The sequence below is a fragment of the Zea mays genome, chromosome 10 (genome assembly GCF_902167145.1).
Source record: "Zea mays cultivar B73 chromosome 10, Zm-B73-REFERENCE-NAM-5.0, whole genome shotgun sequence".
Taxonomy (NCBI): Eukaryota; Viridiplantae; Streptophyta; class Magnoliopsida; order Poales; family Poaceae; genus Zea; species Zea mays.
The window spans coordinates 122,125,974-122,146,095 of record NC_050105.1 but is presented as its reverse complement, the minus strand read 5'-3'; the positions used below and the strand labels follow the sequence as shown (position 1 = coordinate 122,146,095).

The window sequence follows — 20,122 nt, the reverse complement described above, 5'->3', positions numbered from 1 at the left end:
AAAAATGCATGCTCAGTGGTTTTTTGTAACTGGAATTTACATTATTTTACAGAATTCCATAATTCTTTAGTGCTTATTTGTGTTTTATTTTCAGGTTACAAAGTAGACATCCCCTATTTCTATAGTTCATGCTTCATGGATATGATGATCACACTTCATGATCTCCGGTGCTGAGGGAACAGTGATAGATTGATATGAGGTTTGCAGGTGTAATCATGTGCATAATAACCCCTTTTTATTTTCCTCTGTCCCTGTGGTGTAGTACCTGATTTTTCTAATTCTAACAGGTCAGAGCCTTGCTTCCTAGCTGTAGCTAGAATGCATAGCGTTATGCTCTTGCTTCCTAGCTGTAGCTAGAATACATAGCGTTATGCTCTTATCAGCTTTGCTTGGCCTCTACATCACACAAGTTGTCTGCCTTGAGGGCATTCATTCATGTGGCCAAGTGTTGGTTTGTGATCTCCCTTGCTGGTGAATTCCTGGAGACCCTCCGCCACAGAAGAAGTCCCTATCTAAAGCTTATCGTATATACAAAATTAAAGTACTTCTGATTTATTATAGTATAATTTTTTGCTCGTGCAAAGACAATTTGGTCATTTGTTCTCTCTCTTAAGCTTAGTTCTTGTCAACAATTAGACCTTATGGATGAAGCATTGTCAATCTGCCCGTCAAATGAGTCTTCTCTTTGTTTTCATGATACAAGAGTTCAGTTAGACATGTCAATCTGCAAGTACTGAGGCAATGATATGATTCAATAAATTGAGGACCTGCGCAAACAACACTCAATAATAATATTGTTCTTCTATGCTCATTATTTGTTCTCATATCCTCCTTTTCTTGTTTTCGGCCCTTTTGACACCACTATACTCTGGTTTGACATGTGGAAGCGTGGATCATGCAATTCTTGTCATGTGCTGCAGATGATACTTTAATGTCGTGTCATGTTGTTGCTGTTATCAAGATTCATGAACATGGCATTATCTGTCATTTGACATTATATGTTATCTGAAATTTCTTTCTCCCCTTGTGCTTATGATATATGTCTCGTGTGTGGAATTTGGATATGGATTATGGAAGTATCATTAACAATGTAATTATAGAACGGCTTTTGTGCTTATGAAATATGACTCGTGGGTGGAATTTGGATATGGATTATGGGAGTACTGACTAATATATTGTCAAAGCTGAAGTCAAGTAAAACAGGGTTGAGGAGGGGCCAAGGCAGCAACCAAGAGTGTGAAGAGGAAAATGCCTTTTGTACTACTATCTAGAACTGGTTTATGGGGATGACAGACTGACTGAACAACAGAGCAAGAAGAAAGAAAAATAAAACGAAGAGGAAAACAATAAAACAATATATTTATCCAGTAAGATTATGTTCTATGCCTACCAAGAATGTTATCTTACTCTGAATCTTCTTGCCAGTCCTTTTGTGATTATGTTCAATTGATGCTGCTAAGAATATTAGTGCAGTGGAGTGTGGTGTATACTTGAATCTCTTAATTGATGATTGCAGGAAGTTGTTTTCCATTTAAATGCTCGGATAGGTTGAGCAATCCCATATGTAGTAGATGTCCATAAATTCAACATGTAAAAGCCAGAATGCATATGTTATTATCAAACCAAGTCCATCCTCAGTTGTGTGTTAATAACCATGCTACAGCCTACAACTCTTGTAATGAGAGATTTTTCATATTTTTAACTGGTTTGTGTATTGTTTACTGTCGTTTAAGTGTTATCTTGCTTCTGCCTCCCCCCTCGAAGAGGTGCCGGCGAGTTTCGTAAAAAAAGGGAAGAGGTGATATTTGCTGGTTTAGTTTTTGGAAAGGTTTCATTTTTTTCCAAGAGTGTCGTATGATCTGAGTGCCTTCAGTTAAAGAAGGAAACACCCGTCTCAAGTGTTACTACTGTTGCAAGGTTCAAGTTTTTGTTCCAAAACTGCTGCATCGTCTGGAGTGTTTTGAGATGAAGAATGAAGTGATCCTCTTCGGTGAGCAATTTTTTTGTTCTTTCAATTTGCAAAAATGCTATCATCATTATGTCGTTCCTACCGCATTTTCCACATATCTTTCGTAAGCGGATATTGTTTTCAATAGTTTTGTGATTACCAGGCCAAGGATTACAGTGGACTAAATGCAAATGACATAGGCTTGTATAGATCAAGAACCATGCTAACAGTGATGAAGAAAGATGAATGAAGAATAATGATGGTGAACTTATTTATTAGCTCATAGAAAGGTCACATAGTTTTATACAAAGTGATCACCATTGAGACCGAACACACGACTAATACAAAATAGAGAACAAATCATTACTACTAAGTTTCATCTAAATCATAACTAACAAAGTATCTACTATAACAAGCTAGAATACGTCTCAATCAGATATCACAGTTGTGAGATGTGCCCGTCTGTTCTCAAGAAATTTGTCGACGATACGACGCCTTGGATTTTGAATCAACGAACGTCGAATAGCTGCAATTTAGAACATAATTTGTAAGAAGATGATTATTTTAAATTATTAGCATTTTAATTTTAGCTATAGTTTATAAATCTATTATAAGAACCACTCACTCTTCAAGTGGTATGTAGTGTGATGATCTGGGTTGAAATGAACGGTGCTGTAATCCGAGGTTTCCAAGCATCCTATTGTTAGGATAATAAATAAGCATAAGAATTGAGTTCAAGTTGAAAGAATTTAGGTACAAGAGAAATTACTATGTTTATTGTTACGACGCAACATAGTTCCAATAATGATGTTATTGTCAACTCTAGCTAACGACCATCGTAGAGCATTTCTTTGCAAGAGGTCAGTCCATACCCCCACGACGATTAGATCCCACCTATAAAAACATTAATGTTGTCTGAATAAGACCTAAAAATTACTTAATACTTTCAAAAAATAATGTAGCTATAAATTAGTGTCACCTGGAATCCATTAGTACAGCCTCTCTATACGGCCTTCCACCGATATGCTTTAATGGCTCTAAATGAAGAACTATGCCAATAATGTCTGAGCAATTCACATGTGATTAGTTATCTTTGAATAACTTATACATCAGCCATTAGTACTATATATATATATAAACCATATGGAAGGAATGATCATTACCTACGAACGACTTATGCGGTTGTTGATACACCTTATGGAATGGCATAAGATACTTTGGAAATGGAGGAAATTGGATTGGCTTAATGAATGGCTCCACAATAGTATGTGTTATCAGTCCGATCTCTAGCCCATGTCCAATATTCCGAAATTGAATCCCCTCCCTATTTAGACAGAATCCCACTCTATACAATGTATATGTGCATCCTTGTGTGAGTAAGGCATCGAAACGTGGAACATTATTGCGACTTGAAATTGCTTCCATTTTGGATCCCTAGATATATGGGAATACAGGTCGTATGAGTCAAAGAATTTTATTATAACATGACTATATGGACTCTATTTTAAAGCTTGAAGTAACTCACTGTGATATCCTGTAGGATGAAGTGTTGACTATCATGACGCCTAGGAAACTTAACAACTACCCTCGCAAAGATACTCTTTACGTGTGGTAAGTTATTGAAATCTTGAATATCATCAAATAACACGAAACTATATAAAACACAAACTGTAGCTTAAGTTTGTAATTCATATATAAATGTGACAAGTGAACTATATACTTACGGAGGAAAGGGACGAATGTCTGGAACTGTCCTATTTTGGTTTATTCTACCGGATCCTGCCATTGATCTTGTAGGACCAATCATGACATTATTGCAAAGAAAACATCATTAAAAGGATTAAATGACAAAGTCCCTCTGTCAAACAAATAGATTTCTTTTACATCATAATGAAATTACAAGAAACTATTTTGTAGAAAGTGTAGACTCTATCTACGTCTTTGTTCTTTAAGAAACCTAGCATCAAATTGAAGATTTTTCATATAACAATATTTAAAGTTAAATCATAAAATGTAACATAATATGTCTCATATGTTTATCTACATCTTGTGACAGTTGCTGGTGAATAATAGGACAGCAAGCGCCAGTGAAATAGTAAGTACACATTTGCGTCCACCGACAGTAATGAAATGGCATGTAGTCAAAGCTCACGCACCAATAATTTTTTAGGTTGCTTCAGCACTTCATGACAATTGCAAAGCTGTTCTTGTTGGCGAAAGGACTTTTGGCAAGGTTTGAACCACCCAAAAGAGGATATTGTGACGTTTTCTTTCCCTATGATCAACAGGATTATATTATGCCCTTTTTGTGTCTGGTAACAACAGTCTAGGGTGATGCAGGGCTTAATCCAATCTGTATTTGAACTTCATGATGGTTCTGGTATTGTCGTCACAGTTGGCAAATACATGACACCAAACCACAAGGATATCAATGGGAATGGAATAGAACCGGATTACAATCGTCTTCCTGGTACTCTAAGAAAACGCCAGATTTCTTTTGTGGCAATTGAATTCTGCAATGTAATTCCCGTTTGCTGGTTTCCCTTTTGTGGCAGATTTCAATGAAGCCAGAGGTTACATTTCACGATGCGGAACAAATAAAGCGGATGCTCTGCCTGACTACTACACGACCCTCCATGTCGCGCGCGCTGATACGATAAGCAGCGTATCGGCGAGCGTCGATACAGCCTCTACAGCATAGGGCGAGCATGTTGCTGGTGGCCTCTGCGGCATGGTGCAAGAAATATAGTACACGTGGCGCTCACCATATAGTGTATTGCAATTTAATGGAACATCGGTGCTAATAATAAATCAAAAGATACTTTGCTTGCAATTTATGGTCTTTTCTGACTATCAGTACACACAAACGTTTATATGGTGCATTTTGTCACCAAGCATTGCCTTAAATTAGTTCAATGTTTTTCCTCACAAAGTAATGCACCATTTTCTATGGAATGGATCAGTGCTACCTAGATTTGGATAAGAAATACGAAACAATGTATTGGTTAATATGATAATAATATAGATTAGATAAAAATAAATATCAATACATTCACTTTCTACAATCAGTTTTCTACTTTTATTTTTGTATGGCTGGAAAGCAACTGAAGATTTTTCAATTTATATTCCACAGTATCATTTACTGAACGTCATACTGACGTGTTCGTTATTTCCAGAACAAGGCCATCTCAGATAAAAGTAGATGTAGATTTCATAGGACTTAGTTCCAGCAAAGCAAAGGTTGGCAGTGCACCAAACAATAGCGTTTATACTTCATTCTTATGAATTGGAGAAGCCTATGCAACATGTCAAGCCAGATGACATGCAGATGAGAAGGTTCTGCATCAATAGAAACCAGAGAAAAATCTGTATGTGTCTGTATGACATCTCAGATAAAGCCTGATGATCAGCATGATGAAAGGTGGGGAGTTCTATAGCTGGTTTAAGCTGGAGCTAGCTTCTGAAGTCCGGTCAGGTGTTTGTATGTGTTGCCCTTTTGTATTTCATTTCATGTTATTTGTTCCTTGAACTGTACTTGGTCGTACTTGTGAATAAATATTTTAGCATGGCTGTTCGACTTCTTATAATGTTTATTCGACATCAGTTCATGATATTAGTGTTACATGATATTTTATCATATGAATTTTGAATATCATAGTGATGTTTATCGTTCCGTATCTATATTTTATACTAATCTTTAACTCTCGTGGCAACGCACGAGCACACACCTAGTCTCACTTAAGGGTGTTTCACTTTGTATTGAACTGTAGACATAGAAAGAAGAATTAAGAGAAGCGAAGAAGAATGAAGTTGCGCAGGTGCAAGTGCACCGTACAGAAAGCATACTACCAGCTAATCCTTTCAACTATCATTTAGCATCAACCTCTATATACCGGAAGCATGCTTTTATATAAACTTCATACCCCAATAAATACCCCTAATACACACAAATTTGTCATGTCCATATATATTAGTTGGAATTTTAATTTAAATTTGTTCTCAATACAATTCATTCGCTTTTACAATTTGGTAATAGACATGACATAACAAAACATGTTCAAACTGTAATAGTAGAACAGGTCATTCAAATATTCAATATAATAAAAGAAATAGTATTAAGAACACAAAATGAAAGCATGAAAGCACTAACCAAAGTTTTGTTGGACAATACAGAGCTGCAAAGATGGGTACAGAAATTGAGGCGAACACAATTCCGAATTTCCCTGGATAGTCACAACGACCCATGATTATTATAGAAAACATAAGTATTCACATTCTGAGAAAAGAAACTGGTATTCTCTATCAGAATTTTCATAGCAACGCCAAACTAAGATGACAGAACTGCTATACAATGATGACAGAACTGCTATACAATGTTAAATGTTGATGAGAAAACACAATGGTAAGTAGGTAAAAACTATAGGAACATATTCAAAGATCCTTCTCAATTCAGATGCAGCGACACAACACACTACATGTTTTGAGAAACTAATCATTGCTATTTGCTAGCTCGGTAATGAACAAAATATTTGAAATAAACACAAACTGACCAGGTGAGCAGAAAGGCAAGTCGAAGAGAACATCATATTAAGGTTACTGAATCAATGACAATCCCACTCGCTCCCATAATAATCTTAGATTAGGTTACATAATAAGATGTTTCATAGTTTTGCTCATCAATATTTAACATTCATCAAAGCTGATAATACTTGTTATTTTGCTAATGGACAAAGAAAACTACAGAAGCATTTTGTTTGTCCACCTAAATTTAGTAAACAGTACAAGGAAGATTGTGTGCCAAGCAAAGAACTACATATCCATAAATGGACCACCTAGATGTCTGGGATCAGCAATAAAGTATATTACTCTATAATTTCCAAAATTCAAAGGTAGACATAATTCATGGAAAGACAGTATACTGGAAGCAACACGAGGTTGTAAAAGACAGATGCTCCATACTTGTGGGCACAAGAAGAAAAAGGCAACACGGATGCTGGAGAGTCTGCACTGCTTGGGATTAACTCTGAGAAAAACAAAATGGTAATTAGAGAAGCAAAGATTAACTCTAAGAAAACACAATGGTAAGTAGGTAACAACTATAGGAACATATTCAAAGATCCTTCTCAATTCGGATGCAGCGACACAACACACTACATGTTTTGAGAAACTAATCATTGCTATTTGCTAGCTCGGTAATGAACAAAATATTTGAAATAAACACAAACTGACCAGGAAAGCACGTAGTTTAAGTATGGCGTTGAAAGCAAATAAAACTGGATAACTTAAATTGTTCAATCATGATATATTGCATTGGTGCCTAGTTTTGAATGGTCAGCTTCTTACCAAACAAAGTCTGCTGATATGGAGTAGTGCAACAGTACAAGTAACCCTGACCGCGGTAAGCAGCCAAGTTACCACTAAGAAACAACGAAAATGATACTCCAAAGACCATGCATTAGATTTTAGGACAATTGGTTGCTGGATCCAAAGGCCATACACCAGATTTCCAGGAAAGCACGTAGTTTAAGTATGGCGTTGAAAGCAAATAAAACTGGAATGTGCTGAAGTTTACCTTTTTTTAATTCATCGCTAAAAAGTAGTGCATCGATAGAATTTCGCATGTGCAGTTTGAATTAGACACCAATAATTGTGCACCAAAGCAAGTAGAGGCACACAGAGATGACGAAATGTGCTGAAGAAGAAAAAAGAAAGATAGCACTTGTTGAACTCTGTAATTTCGTTACTTTGGTAATGAAATACGGTTTTGATCGGTCTTAAAAAAGAGTCTTTTTGCAATTGTGAGCTCATGAAACATTAACTCAGATTGCTGATTTATACCAGTAGACAGTTTGACAGGTCAAGCTATCAAGAGCAGTGATCACTTCCACAGTTTGAAAAGGTAAGACTTGACCGAGCCAACTAACTCTAGGAGTGAGTCGAATTAGTAAAAATGACTTAAAAATCAAGATATCCCCTTTCCTACATCTAGTAACCTAAACTAAAGCATGAAACACAATTTATGAAAGGGTCAAACATTATATATCACCACTCAGAAACAGGGGCACAGGACTAAGGAAATATAGTACGAGGATGCTAAACAAAGTAATAAGCATGGAAAAATAAGCAAGCAACAGCCTAGAGAACTATATGACCTGCAATGCAAGGCGCAGAGTGGTTCTTTCATCGTGTGGTTTGTATATCGTACCACCAAATGCAGGAATGATGGAATTACCATACACAGCCTAGAGAATCGCTCTACCAGTCTTGATTCTAAATAAAAAAACTACCTTACTCCTCAAGCGGGAGAGACCGGTCGTGGAGCAACTCGCCGTCGATCTTCACTACTCCCCTTGTAGCCTGCGCAGTCACGGTTGTCGGCCGAGCAAGCCCCTCCTCGCCTCTGCTGAGCGCCCCTCGGTCCACTGCAGGCGCGCTCGGACACTGTAGAGGCCCGGCGCGGCGGCGTGGTACAGGAACACGACTCTGGTGAAAACGCGTGCTCGGACGAGATAGAGTCCACACATGCTCCCGGTTTATCTCCATCGAGCTCTATAAGGTGTCTGAGGAAGTGGAGGTCGTGGGGAGGAAGCATGCAGTAGTGGACGACGTGGGGATTGTAGAGGGGGAGACGGTTGCACGAACTGTGCGGGGGTGGGGACGGTAGAGGCCGCACAAATGGGGATGGCGCAGGGCTGGAGGTTGCCGGCGGGATAGAAGATGGAGCGGCGGTGGTAGAGCGGCGGTGGTGAAGCGGCGGTGGTGGAGCGGCGGTTGCGCTGGACACTGGAGGCCGCGTCCGCAACGAAGGCGAACAAGAGGGCGGCGGCGCAAGGCGAGCATGCGGGGGCGGCGGCGCAAGGTGAGCATGCGGGCGGGGGCGCAGCCGCGCAGGGCTGGAGGCCGCGGGCGGGGGCAGGGTTTCACGGAGATGGGCCTCGCAGAACACAAATCGATAGATGGGCCTCGCAAACACAAATCGGCAGATGGGCCTCACACGGCGTATATGGTTGTATTAATAATTTTAGTACCATATTGCTCACCAATTGGTGTTGTAACCTGCTTATATGTGCTCCTGTGCATGTAACAGCACAATTGTTATCACATGGTGCTTGTATCGTCCTGTGCGCGTGACATGTGCAGTAATTCTATTTTTTGGAGCATGCACGCAGGAGCGAGCGGACCCTACCTGTCAGAGACTACGCGGCAGAACACAAAAAGGCATGCTACTATTGCGTACTTAATAAGTAGTAGAGATATCTGAAAATGATTTAAGCGTGAAAATAAATCTAGGAAGTTTAGATAATTCAGAACTTGATTATTTTAGCTCTGAATTTATTGGTTCTTGAACCTAAGATCCCATAGCAATGCGTAGATTTTTATTAAATAGTTTGTTTTCATTTTTGGTGTACTGTTATTTTTACCTGCTCCTTGTATATATATATATATATATATATATATATATATATATATTGATACGAATAGAAGCGAGGTCACGAGACTCCTAAAGACCAAATTGGAGAAGTATCTCAAGTTGCACCAAAAAGGCTAGTTATGTCCTTGATCATATTCTTTATCCTAATAATGATCTTGATAATCACCGTGACATGATTAGGTTAAATTGATGGGGCCTAATAGGTTACCTAGTTTTGTTTACCCTACACCTTGCATACAAATGAATTATTCGGTAGTCTTGCTATGTCTACCTGGTTTTACCTAGTTTTGGGATTAATATTATATATGAATTATGATCATGATTTATCATTATTGTTAGCTTAATTATTGATCATGATAAGATTATTGTGTTAATTCGGACATAGAGCAACCACCCGAGAAAAAAATGCTACCACAAGGGTGGTATGGGACGCCCTTGACCAACTAATTAGAAAAGCTAGTGGAGGACTACCTTACCCAAATGGGGCAAAGGCGGTTTGAGGAGCTGCCGGTATAGGGAGGTTCTTGGTTTGATCATGTTGTGATGTCTTTTCGGATGAGGGATTCCTATATCGCCCCCTTCTCAACGAAACCATAGCGGGTTTTCTAAAGCTAGTCAAACTTTGTTAAAGGCCTCATAGTGGATCTCTAGCCATTCACCTCAGGAGTGTCTAAGGGCCTTCCAAACCCTGGCGAGATGGGATACACGACTTGTGGGTAAAGGGTACAACCTCTGCAGAGTGCAAAACTGGTATATCGGACGTGCTCACGGTCATGAGCGGCTCAGACCCTCACATGAGTACTTTATGGAATTAAACTTAACCTGCCATGCATTTGCATTATGGGAGTTGTTATTCTTTACCATGATCAATTATTTAATTAGGTTGGTATTTTGTTACACTTAGGGCTTGTTTGTTTGGTCTGAATTGGGCTGAATTAGAATTAGATTCTAGGGCAAGCCTGTTTGGATGCACTTGAAATTGGAAATCAACATTCCACTCACTTTCCTAGCCCAAATCTAAAGCCCACAAGAGATTCCTAGCTTGTGAAGACAGAAAACAATTCCTCTCCCCTCCCTCCCAGCTCTGGACGCGTGACGCTCGGCGGCGGCCGCATCCTCGGCTCCTCGCCTCACCTCCCGGTCCATCCTCGCCGCTCTGCGCGTGCCTCACCTCGACACCAGCCTTCCCTCGCGACACGGTGAGCACCCTTCCCCCACCTCGACCGTCCTCGACCCCCACAGCTCATAGAAATTTGGGGGTGCAGAAACGGGTTCGAAAATCCTAGAGAACGCAGATGATAGGAACTCTCACCTTGTCTTGTAGACGCTTCCTCCAGCCCCGGTGAACTCGGTGGTGGTGTGGGGAATGGAAAAGGATGGGGCACGGGGATTTATCACCGGGTCTCTGCCTTGTTTTCTGCGCGGTGGCTGTCGGTCGGAGGTGTGAGCCCGGATCCGGACGCTTGCGATTCCGGTTGATTGGGTCGATACTCGTTGCTGTCCTGACGACAACGGCGACGGTAGGGAGATCTTCAGAGAGCAAGAGTGGCATGTTCTTGTCTTCATTGGATTCAGTCTGTATTAGCTGCCAATTCCACGACAGCTATGAGTACTCTCGCTGCCGCATGTGCAAAATCCATGCTTTAGGCTGTGCCACCCTGCAGTGTCCATCCATGGATTCCTTTCGTGCTTGTTTACTGAATCTCTTGTCGCGCGCCCGTTGTACTACCCTGCAAATCTCAACGAGCGCATCAAACCCCGCGGCCCTCCTGATGAAGGGGAAGCACGGCGGACGCGTGGGTAGAATCAAGGACCAAACTAATCAGGACGCAACTTGCTCTGATCGACCAGACGATCACACCAATTCAGTAGCGCTTATTTTTTGTCAGGGGCTGACTGTACTTCCTCCGTTTTAAATTATCTAACTCCTTTTTTAGAGAGTCGAAACATCTTAAACTTGATTGAAATTACACCAATTCTCCTGTTCTTCTTTGAATTAGTGATATATATATATATATAATGTTTTCTCAAGTGTGCTTATGATGTATGGTTTATCTACTGTAGATGCCTCACAACAACTTAGAATTGGTTAGAAGAAATTTGGAGGTAATGAGAGAGAGGCGTAGGAAGAAGAGGCTGAGAGTAGCATCTTTATTTGTTGCAACTTTCATGGGCATGATTGCGGAATATTATTATCGGAAAAGACCTAGACATCTTATGGATCCCTCTGAGGTGATAGAGAGAGATGTAGCTGGTCGAAAATAAATGCTAAGGAATCTGTATCAAGGATCAAATGTTTATTGCTATGACAGTTTGTGTCTAACTAAGAGATCCTTTTTCGGACCTATGCACTATCTTACGTGAGAGGTGCGATATGTGTGACACCTTGAATGTGTCGGTAGAAGAAAAGGTTGCTATCTTTTTGCTTGTAGTGGGTCATGGCACTAAGGATGATTCGTAGCTCATACGGGTGGTCACTTGAACCAATTAGCCGCTATTTCAATGAGGTGTTGAGAGGTGTTCTATCATTATGCCATGAATTTATCAAGCTTCCTGATCCTTTAGCTGTACAACCTGAAGATTCTAAGTGGAGGTGGTTTGAAGAGTGCCTTGGAGCACTAGATGGTACACACATTGATGTTTTTGTACCTTTGGGTGATCAAGGGAGGTATAGAAATAGGAAGCAACAAATAACCACCAATGTTTTGGGTGTTTGTGATCGACACATGAAGTTTGTTTATGTTCTAGCTGGATGGGAAGGGTCAGCTTCAGATTCACGTGTGCTACGTGATGCCATGTCTCGGGACGATGCATTTGCTATTCCAAGTGGAAAATATTATCTATTAGATGCTGGATACACCAATGGACTAGGCTTTCTTGCTCCATATCGATCCACTCGCTACCACTTAAATGAGTGGGCTGCCCAAGGGAATAACCCATCCAATGCCAACGAATTGTTCAACTTGCGCCATTCAACAACTAGAAATGTGATAGAGAGAACGTTTGGGCTATTGAAGATGAGGTGGGCTATATTAAGCAAAAACTCATATTTTGACTTACAAAATCAGATTAGGATCATCAATGCTTGTTGCATATTGCACAACTTTGTAAGGGATAGGCAAAGAGATTGGATGATTTACTTTTAGGCCAAGTTGATCAAGTAATATCTATTGAATCTCATGATGTTCAAAGTGAAGTGAGTATGATTACCAATGTGCAATCATCAAATCAATGGACTAACTTTAGGGACACCAAAGCTAACCAAATGTTTGATGATTACCAAGTGAGACGTGGACAATGTATGATAATTTTTTTAATATTTCTTTTTTGCAAATATTGTGTTGCTCCTCAATAACTCTACTAACCTTTGTAATTTTTTTATTTGTAGGATATGGAGAAGGGTAAGAAGTTAGGCTCGGGCAGGGGCTACATTTCTTGGAATGATGATATGGACAAGGCACTTCTTGACACATTCGTGGAGTACTACAACAAGGGTGACATATGCCAAAATGGGTGGAAGTCTCATGTCTACCCGACTGCTATCAAGAATGTCCGAGAAAAGTGCAATGTGGAAATCACAAAAGACAACATCATGTCAAGGAACAAGACATTTGAAAAGCACCACACTATCATCAATGGTATGCTACAAACAAGTGGCTTTGGTTGGGATTAGAACAAGAACAAGATATCTGTTGTCACACCCGGGTTTTGGGGCACCAAGACCCGGGCGCGGACATAATCACCAGGTGTGCTGGGACCAAGTCTCACACATATGATGAATCATGGCACAAGACCGAATGTCACATCTTTACTATATAATAGGAGTTTTGTACAAAATAAATAAATAATTACATTATAAGGAGACAACGGTCCAGCAACCCAAAGTTGACTGGAAGACGACGGCCTAGACCTCTCACGAACTTGTCACAGCATCTTCCAAGCGCCTCATCCTGTGTTACCTGTTCTTGACCTGTGGGGGGGTGTGAGACAACAAGAGTGAGCTCACATACGTTCATAGCTCAACAAGTTGTGGGGAATAATGTGCATGAACTCGCCAAAGGTGGGAGCTCAGGAAGTGTAAGGCTTACCAAAGAGGATGGTTGTAGCTGAGCATTGCTTTTAAAGTTGGTCAAAATTTTATTAGCAATTACTAAGTATAAGTAAATACCAACCCAATTAAGTAGTAGAACAAAAGTAACAACATTACCTGTGATGCAATGCATATGACAAATCCCATACACCTCTACCGAGGAGGCGAGGCAGGGTAACACTACGAGGCCTTTACAAAGTTCCACTAGCTTCAGAAAACCCGCTGCAGTTTATAGGAAGCTCCAGTGCAGGAATCCCTCGCCTGACCGCCATCGCAGCAAAATCAACCAAGGAACTCCCTACACTGACCACTCCCCTACTGCCCTTGCCCCTTTCAGGTAAGGTAGTCATCCACTAGCTTTCCTAGTTAATCAGCCAAGGGCGTCCCATTAAACCCTTGTGGTAGCACTGTTTTCCCGGGTGGTTCTCCATGTTCCAATTAACAAAATGATCTTAACATGAACAATAAATAACTGATAACAAAAGTATAATCATGAATAGTGTAATCTTCATACCCAAAACCACATAAAGCAATAGAAGGTACTACCCAAAAAGTTTAGTGGAGCCAAGGTATAAAGATAATCAAACTAGGGTAACCTATTGGGTCCCATCAAAATTAACCTATGCAGATCATTATGATTAATCAGAATATGACTGGGTAAAAAGAAGTGATCAAGGGCACAACTTGCCTGGGACTTGAGATTCCAGGTACCAACTTGCTCTTCAGGTAACACGTGTCCTCACTGCTAGTCGTAGCAATACAAACAAACATGTATAAATAAAATTAACATTACACCAAACATAAGTACAAACTGCATAATAATAGTCTACGCGTCGCTACAAGATCGTAGGAACAAGAATCACTAAATTCGGAGTTATAGTTAAGGGGTTATGATTTATGGAAGATAAATGTGATGTAAATGTTAGACTATATTATAAATTGGTTAATATACATCATATGAGAAAATATACTCCAAATAGTTAAGTAAACTTTAATCCAGATTATAACTTGTTTAGAAATCATATTATAGTCAAATCATTATCGTGGTCTATTTAACTTTGGTTAAAAGGCATAATCTACTAAACATAGGATAAACAAATATCTAATTATAAAAAAATATGTTCTATGGTACAATTTATGTTGCCACGGCGTAGACAATATTTTTATGAAGCTAACACAATTTGAATGGATCAAATCGGAGTTAGAATAAAGAAATTATGAATTTCTAGAGTTATTTAGTACCTACAATAGAGTCATTCAAGCGAATGATTTTAAATTAAGTTTCATGGCTAAACAAAGGTACTAGGTGATAAACAGTATTAAAACAAAATTAATGCAACTGGAACGGATCAATTTGAAGTTAAAACAGATGAGATATGGATTAAACAAGGTTATAGGTATTTTACTATTACATTTATACCTAAATAATACTTCCAGGGGCTCTTCTGCTAATTCTAGGGACTTAACTGTGAAATATTCTTACGATCGAGGGATGGCGGGTTAGTTTTTAAGTTCCACAGGGTTTCTTTTGCAATTCGACCATGGCCAAAGGGGGTATCGGTCGCCCAGAGTCATCCGATCCGGATCCGAGGGGCCAGATTTACCCCAGCCTTTGAGTGAACCAGCATGCGATTTGGCCAATATGATTCAATATCAAGGGTCGAGATTTAATGTGTGTGCGATCTGTTCCGACCCCTACATTCGCGATCCAACGGTCGAGCATCACTCGCCCTGAAACGGTAGCTTTGACCAGATCCACACCGTTCCTCACAGATCTAACGGTCTCTGATTCAACCCACGTCATCTTCTCCACACGACTGGCCAGGACGGCGGCGCCGCGCCGCCACGCCTGCCCGACGGAGCACCACCGCACAGACGCGCAAGTCCATAAACCCGGCTTCTACCAGAGCTACGCCATAGAGGAAGGAGAAGGTGAACCTTTGGGAAGGGTCTTTTCGGCGACCGTGGAGCGGGGTCAGTTGTTCACGGCGTGCAGCAGCCTTGCGGGGATGGACAAGCTCCGACGAGCAATTATTGAAGCCTCGGTGCATCACTTCGACAGAGACGACCACGACCCCATTCCAAGGGATGTTATGAAGCTCCAGCAGACCTGTGTTTGCCTCAATCGCCAACGTAGAAGAGTGCCCTCGGCGACGCGCGAGTCCGCGGCCATGGCTTGGCCCGACGAGCAATTTGCTGGTGCAAATGTTGTTCCAGCACCGATGACTGCCACTACCATCATCGCGACACCCAGGCGAGGATTCCGAGCGACGGTATGGACGTGGTTCAACGACGACGCCCCGTGTGTGCACGGCGGACCGACGAGTTCCCCCGCGAGCTTGGTTTATGGGGGGATTTCACCCGTGATGACTATGGCTAGGGGCAAAGCGGCGCCGGATTTTATACTGAGGCACAGTCCGCGTTCAAGGAGGCCATGGCCGAGAATCTAGCCGACGTCGTTGCCCGAGATCCCTGGCGGCTCCACTAGGTTCGGTTGTAACGAACCGAGCTAGAAGACGGCATTAGCGCAGTGTGAGGCAGACGGTGCGGTCCCACCTGACAGATTGAGCCGACGCCGCGGAGAGGAGGATCCCAGCTGCGCGCGTGTGAAGATCTGACTAGTGGGGCCCACATGGCCGCGACTGACGGTGTTGACTGGGCTGGCGCCGGAGGGATGTGAGGCGAAGTGGGCCAAACTGGTGACTGTCGGCCCAATGGTGCATAGTTACGTTTTATTTTTTTTCTTTCTCCACTATTTCCTTCCCTTTTGATTTAAAACTTTGAATTTCAATTCAAATGTTGTTGTGGATTTGTTTTTCCCAATTAAACATGTTATGTGAACATCCAGTATTAATTTCATTTATAAAATTTATTTTGTATTTTTATAGTATCTCTTTTCTTTATTATTTTCCCTTTCTCACTTATAATTTAAGTCTTAATTCTAATTTTGAACCTTAATGATTCTCATTGATGTGGTCACTATTTTTGGTAAATGCACACACACAACTCCAGCATGATGTATGATATATATATTTTTAATTTTATTAGCTAATTACTCACCTAAAATGAGGTTATTCACATGCTACATTAAATGGAGGCAAATATATAGGTGATTCAACTCCATCTTCATTGTTTACATTTTTGGGCATTACATCCATCGATAGTGATTCTGTATGGGAGGCTTATGTGGCGGTAAGTTTCAGTTTTTTTGTATTTCTGTTGTTACAACTTAATAGACTACAAAAATTCTGGATTAGCATAGTCATTTTCCAGAAAAAAAACTTCATGTTTGATTTCTATTGGCTGCACAGGAATAAAAGAATAAAAATAAAGAGAAATTTTGATTCGCAGATCTAATAAAGGGTAGTTTAGGATAATGGCCATTTTGAAAGAAATTTTGATTGTTTTTGTTCATCCACCCTGGTTCGTCTTCCTCAGTCCGTCAATCATGGATGGTGTAGTTGTAGATGTATGTACCTACTATCACATACTACTTACCACCCAATTCTCATTTGAGCGAATTTACTTGAGTATATTTATTAGCTGCTTTGTTTTTTCTCCTCCAAATTTACAATATATTAGGATAGAAAACTAACATGAATTATAACGGGTTCTTTTGGTTTTCTTTCACCATGCATGCATGTATACCACTTTTAATTTAAGCGGGACTCTGGATCTCCAGTAGAAAGTAGAAAGTCGAACCTGAGAGGCAGCCTACTAATCAATCAATAATAACGCAATGCCCGGCCTTAACAGCGAAGCACCAGCCACCAGCTATGCTGGTTGGCCTGTGGGCATAAAGAAGTGTGATGATGCATGCCACTTTTTGTTTTCTGTTTTCTACCCCAATGACGTGTTCTGGTCTTTTTGGAAGGTGTGTGCATGAAAGAATAGAGCAACAGAGAGGATTATGGGAGAGAACGTAGAGGATACGATGTATACCTTTAATAAGTTTGTCGATCTGATACCTTAAATTGTTTTCTGCAGAAAAATAAAGAAGCTAATGGGTATAGACACAAGACATTCTTATATTGGGACTCGATCAACTTGGTGTTTGGGAAAGATCATGCAACCGGTGAAGCGGCAAAGACCCCAGCTGATGGTGCGAGAGATATGAGTATGGAAGAGGGAACCGGTAAAGAGCTTACTTCATTAACAACCTCAGGAAGCTTGAAGAGGCAACGATCCAGTGATTCCTTCACCTCAATGATGGCGGAGCAATTAGACAAGTTCACTGAAGCTATTAGGGATGAAGCACCAAAAGACCCGACATCAAAAGAAATTTTTAGCACATTGGAGGAGATAGATGGGTTAGATGAAGACACATTTTTAGACTTGTTTGATATCTTAACAGGTGATGCGCGCAAGTACGAGTCCTTATTGGCACTTCCATTGATTCTGAGGAAGAGATGGTTGTTCAAGCAACTTAAAAAGTGAACTGAGTTGTGGTTGGGTGAATTGAACTGTTGTTGGGTGTGTTGATGTTGCTGTCTTAGTTTATGTTGGCTGAATTGAACATCACATTGAGTAGCAAGTAATGTGTTCCAATGATATGTGGACATTTGAGACAAATCTGCATTATTATTACTATTCTCGTGATGCATGCTGCTTGATAAATTGTAGGGTGAAAACTTGTCTCTAATCTATTACACATGTATATGACTCATCAAGGCACATGTGCACACAAGAAACATGTGTATTTTGTTGTGTGCAAGTTGATGTGGTTACTTCCCTCCAAATATGTAAATTCCATATATAACTATCCAAATAGGATATTGAATTTGATTCATGGAAAAATATTCCATTAGCATCCAAACAAAAAAATTGAATTGAATCAAATTCTAAGGAATTACTTTTTTTAGGAATCTAATATCTAGAATGTTATTCATGGAATGAGTTTCATTCCGCGGTTGGGAACTACTAATTCGTTGGGTCTACAACAATCCTGGATGGGCTCCTAACGAGCTAATTTTCACTATTTTTGTTTGTAGTTTTCCTGTGATTCTAGACACGTGTTTGAAATTTTGGGTCTTTTTTTGTTTAAACCATCTATCGAAGGAAACAAACGAGCCCTTAGTGATTGCTAATAAATTTTGACCAACTTATTAAAAGCAATTCTCAACCTTAGCCATTCTCTTTGGTAAGCCTTACATCTCACATGAGCCCCCACCATAAGTGAGCTCATGCACATTATTCTCCACACTTGTTGAACGATGAACGTATATGAGCTCACTCTTCATATAATCACACCAAGCCAAGGACAGGTACCGCCAGATGAGGAGCATGAAGTATGCTACGATGAGTTCAGAGAGATCTAGGCCATCGTCTCCTAGTCAACTATGGTTGCGGAGGATCGTTGTCGTTATATGATGTATTTATTTATCTATTTTGTATAGAACTTCTATTATATAATAAAGATGTGACATTGATTTCTTTACCATGAGTCATAATATGTGTGAGCCTTGATCCTGGCACACATTAAAGACGCACCTGGGCTTGCCCTTAAATAAATTTAAAGCGCCCTGAACATCTGCACAGTTTCTACACAATAGTTAGCATAAATGATTCAATTATAAAATAAATTTAAAACATGTGTATGATATAAATTATAGTAATAAAAATCATCAGCATCAGAATCCTTGTCCCTGACACGTGCATTAATGAGTCTTTCAAGAAGTCTTGTTGACTTTCGATGTCTTGCATTTGAAGGACCTGGTTCTTCGTCCATTAACTCTACGGTTTCGATGAATCGAGAAACTAATTCATTAAGGACCATCCCTTTCGATGCAATATAATTTTCTTTATCATTGTTTCTCTGATCACCATCTTCTTGATAGACACCACAAAAATCATCATTCGTGACGGTTACATTGTAGTTATCATACCGCTCAGGGTGGACTTCTGGATTAACTTTGTAGACAACCCACCAAGCCTTCAAGCTTAGGTGAGGATAACTTAAGTAGTACACCAGATTCACTTGATGACAAGTACAATATTGTTGTACTCATTGCCTTTGTACCATGATGTGTGCTTTATCTAGATAAACTCAAACTCGTCGACTCACGTGCCGGCTCGAGGAGATCAATAATCAGATTCATGGTATATTTTTAGTAGTTATTTGAGAAGTTGTACTTTGACTTCATCATCACAAGTCGTGTTACAACCTAAAGTATAGTCATGTTGGTGCCCTCGTGCACTTTTGCATCCAAGGCTTCTAGCAGCTTGTAAAACTACTGCACTTCCTCCGGCGGGGGTTGGTCAGTCTCCAGTGCTCGATACTCATGTCTAATGTCATCTAGCATGCCCTCCATTTGGTATACGTCCAACTCCGGAGGAGCATTCACCTCTCCATGCTCATGCCACACCAGACAATCTGGCTTAATGTCGTATTTGCAAATATGCATGGAGAGGTTAAATTTGTTCAATCGGATCAGGTTTCGACACCTAGTACACGGGCATTTCGCCACACGAGGCTCACCAGCAAATGCTCGTGCCACAAATTCATCAGCAACCTCCACCCATGCATCAGAGTGCCCTAGAGTGTTACTATTGAATCCATCGTACATAGCCCTTCTTCGATCATCACTCATTTACAAAGCTAATAAAAACATAGACCATCATCATGTGTGACAAACATGTGTAGTGTGCAGTT

General features: G+C 40.3%; 2 long non-coding RNA genes across 3 annotated transcripts; one reads left to right on the top strand and one right to left on the bottom strand.

Moving 5' to 3' along the window:
- Positions 1-2,250: 2,250 nt before the first annotated feature.
- On the bottom strand, positions 2,251-3,688 carry LOC103643636 (uncharacterized). The gene is made up of 5 exons (XR_002265703.1): positions 3,474-3,688; positions 3,112-3,382; positions 2,928-3,012; positions 2,574-2,842; positions 2,251-2,474 (listed from the first exon to the last, which is right to left on the bottom strand). It is a non-coding gene; the product is annotated as an uncharacterized lncRNA (long non-coding RNA).
- Positions 3,689-3,960: 272 nt separating this feature from the next.
- LOC103641681 (uncharacterized) lies at positions 3,961-4,521 on the top strand. 2 transcript variants are annotated; one of them, XR_560438.2, is made up of 4 exons: positions 3,961-4,043; positions 4,119-4,181; positions 4,289-4,418; positions 4,504-4,521. It is a non-coding gene; the product is annotated as an uncharacterized lncRNA (long non-coding RNA). The 2 variants fall into 2 exon arrangements; XR_560437.4 differs by having other exon boundaries at positions 3,962-4,043; positions 4,289-4,508.
- Positions 4,522-20,122: the final 15,601 nt, after the last annotated feature.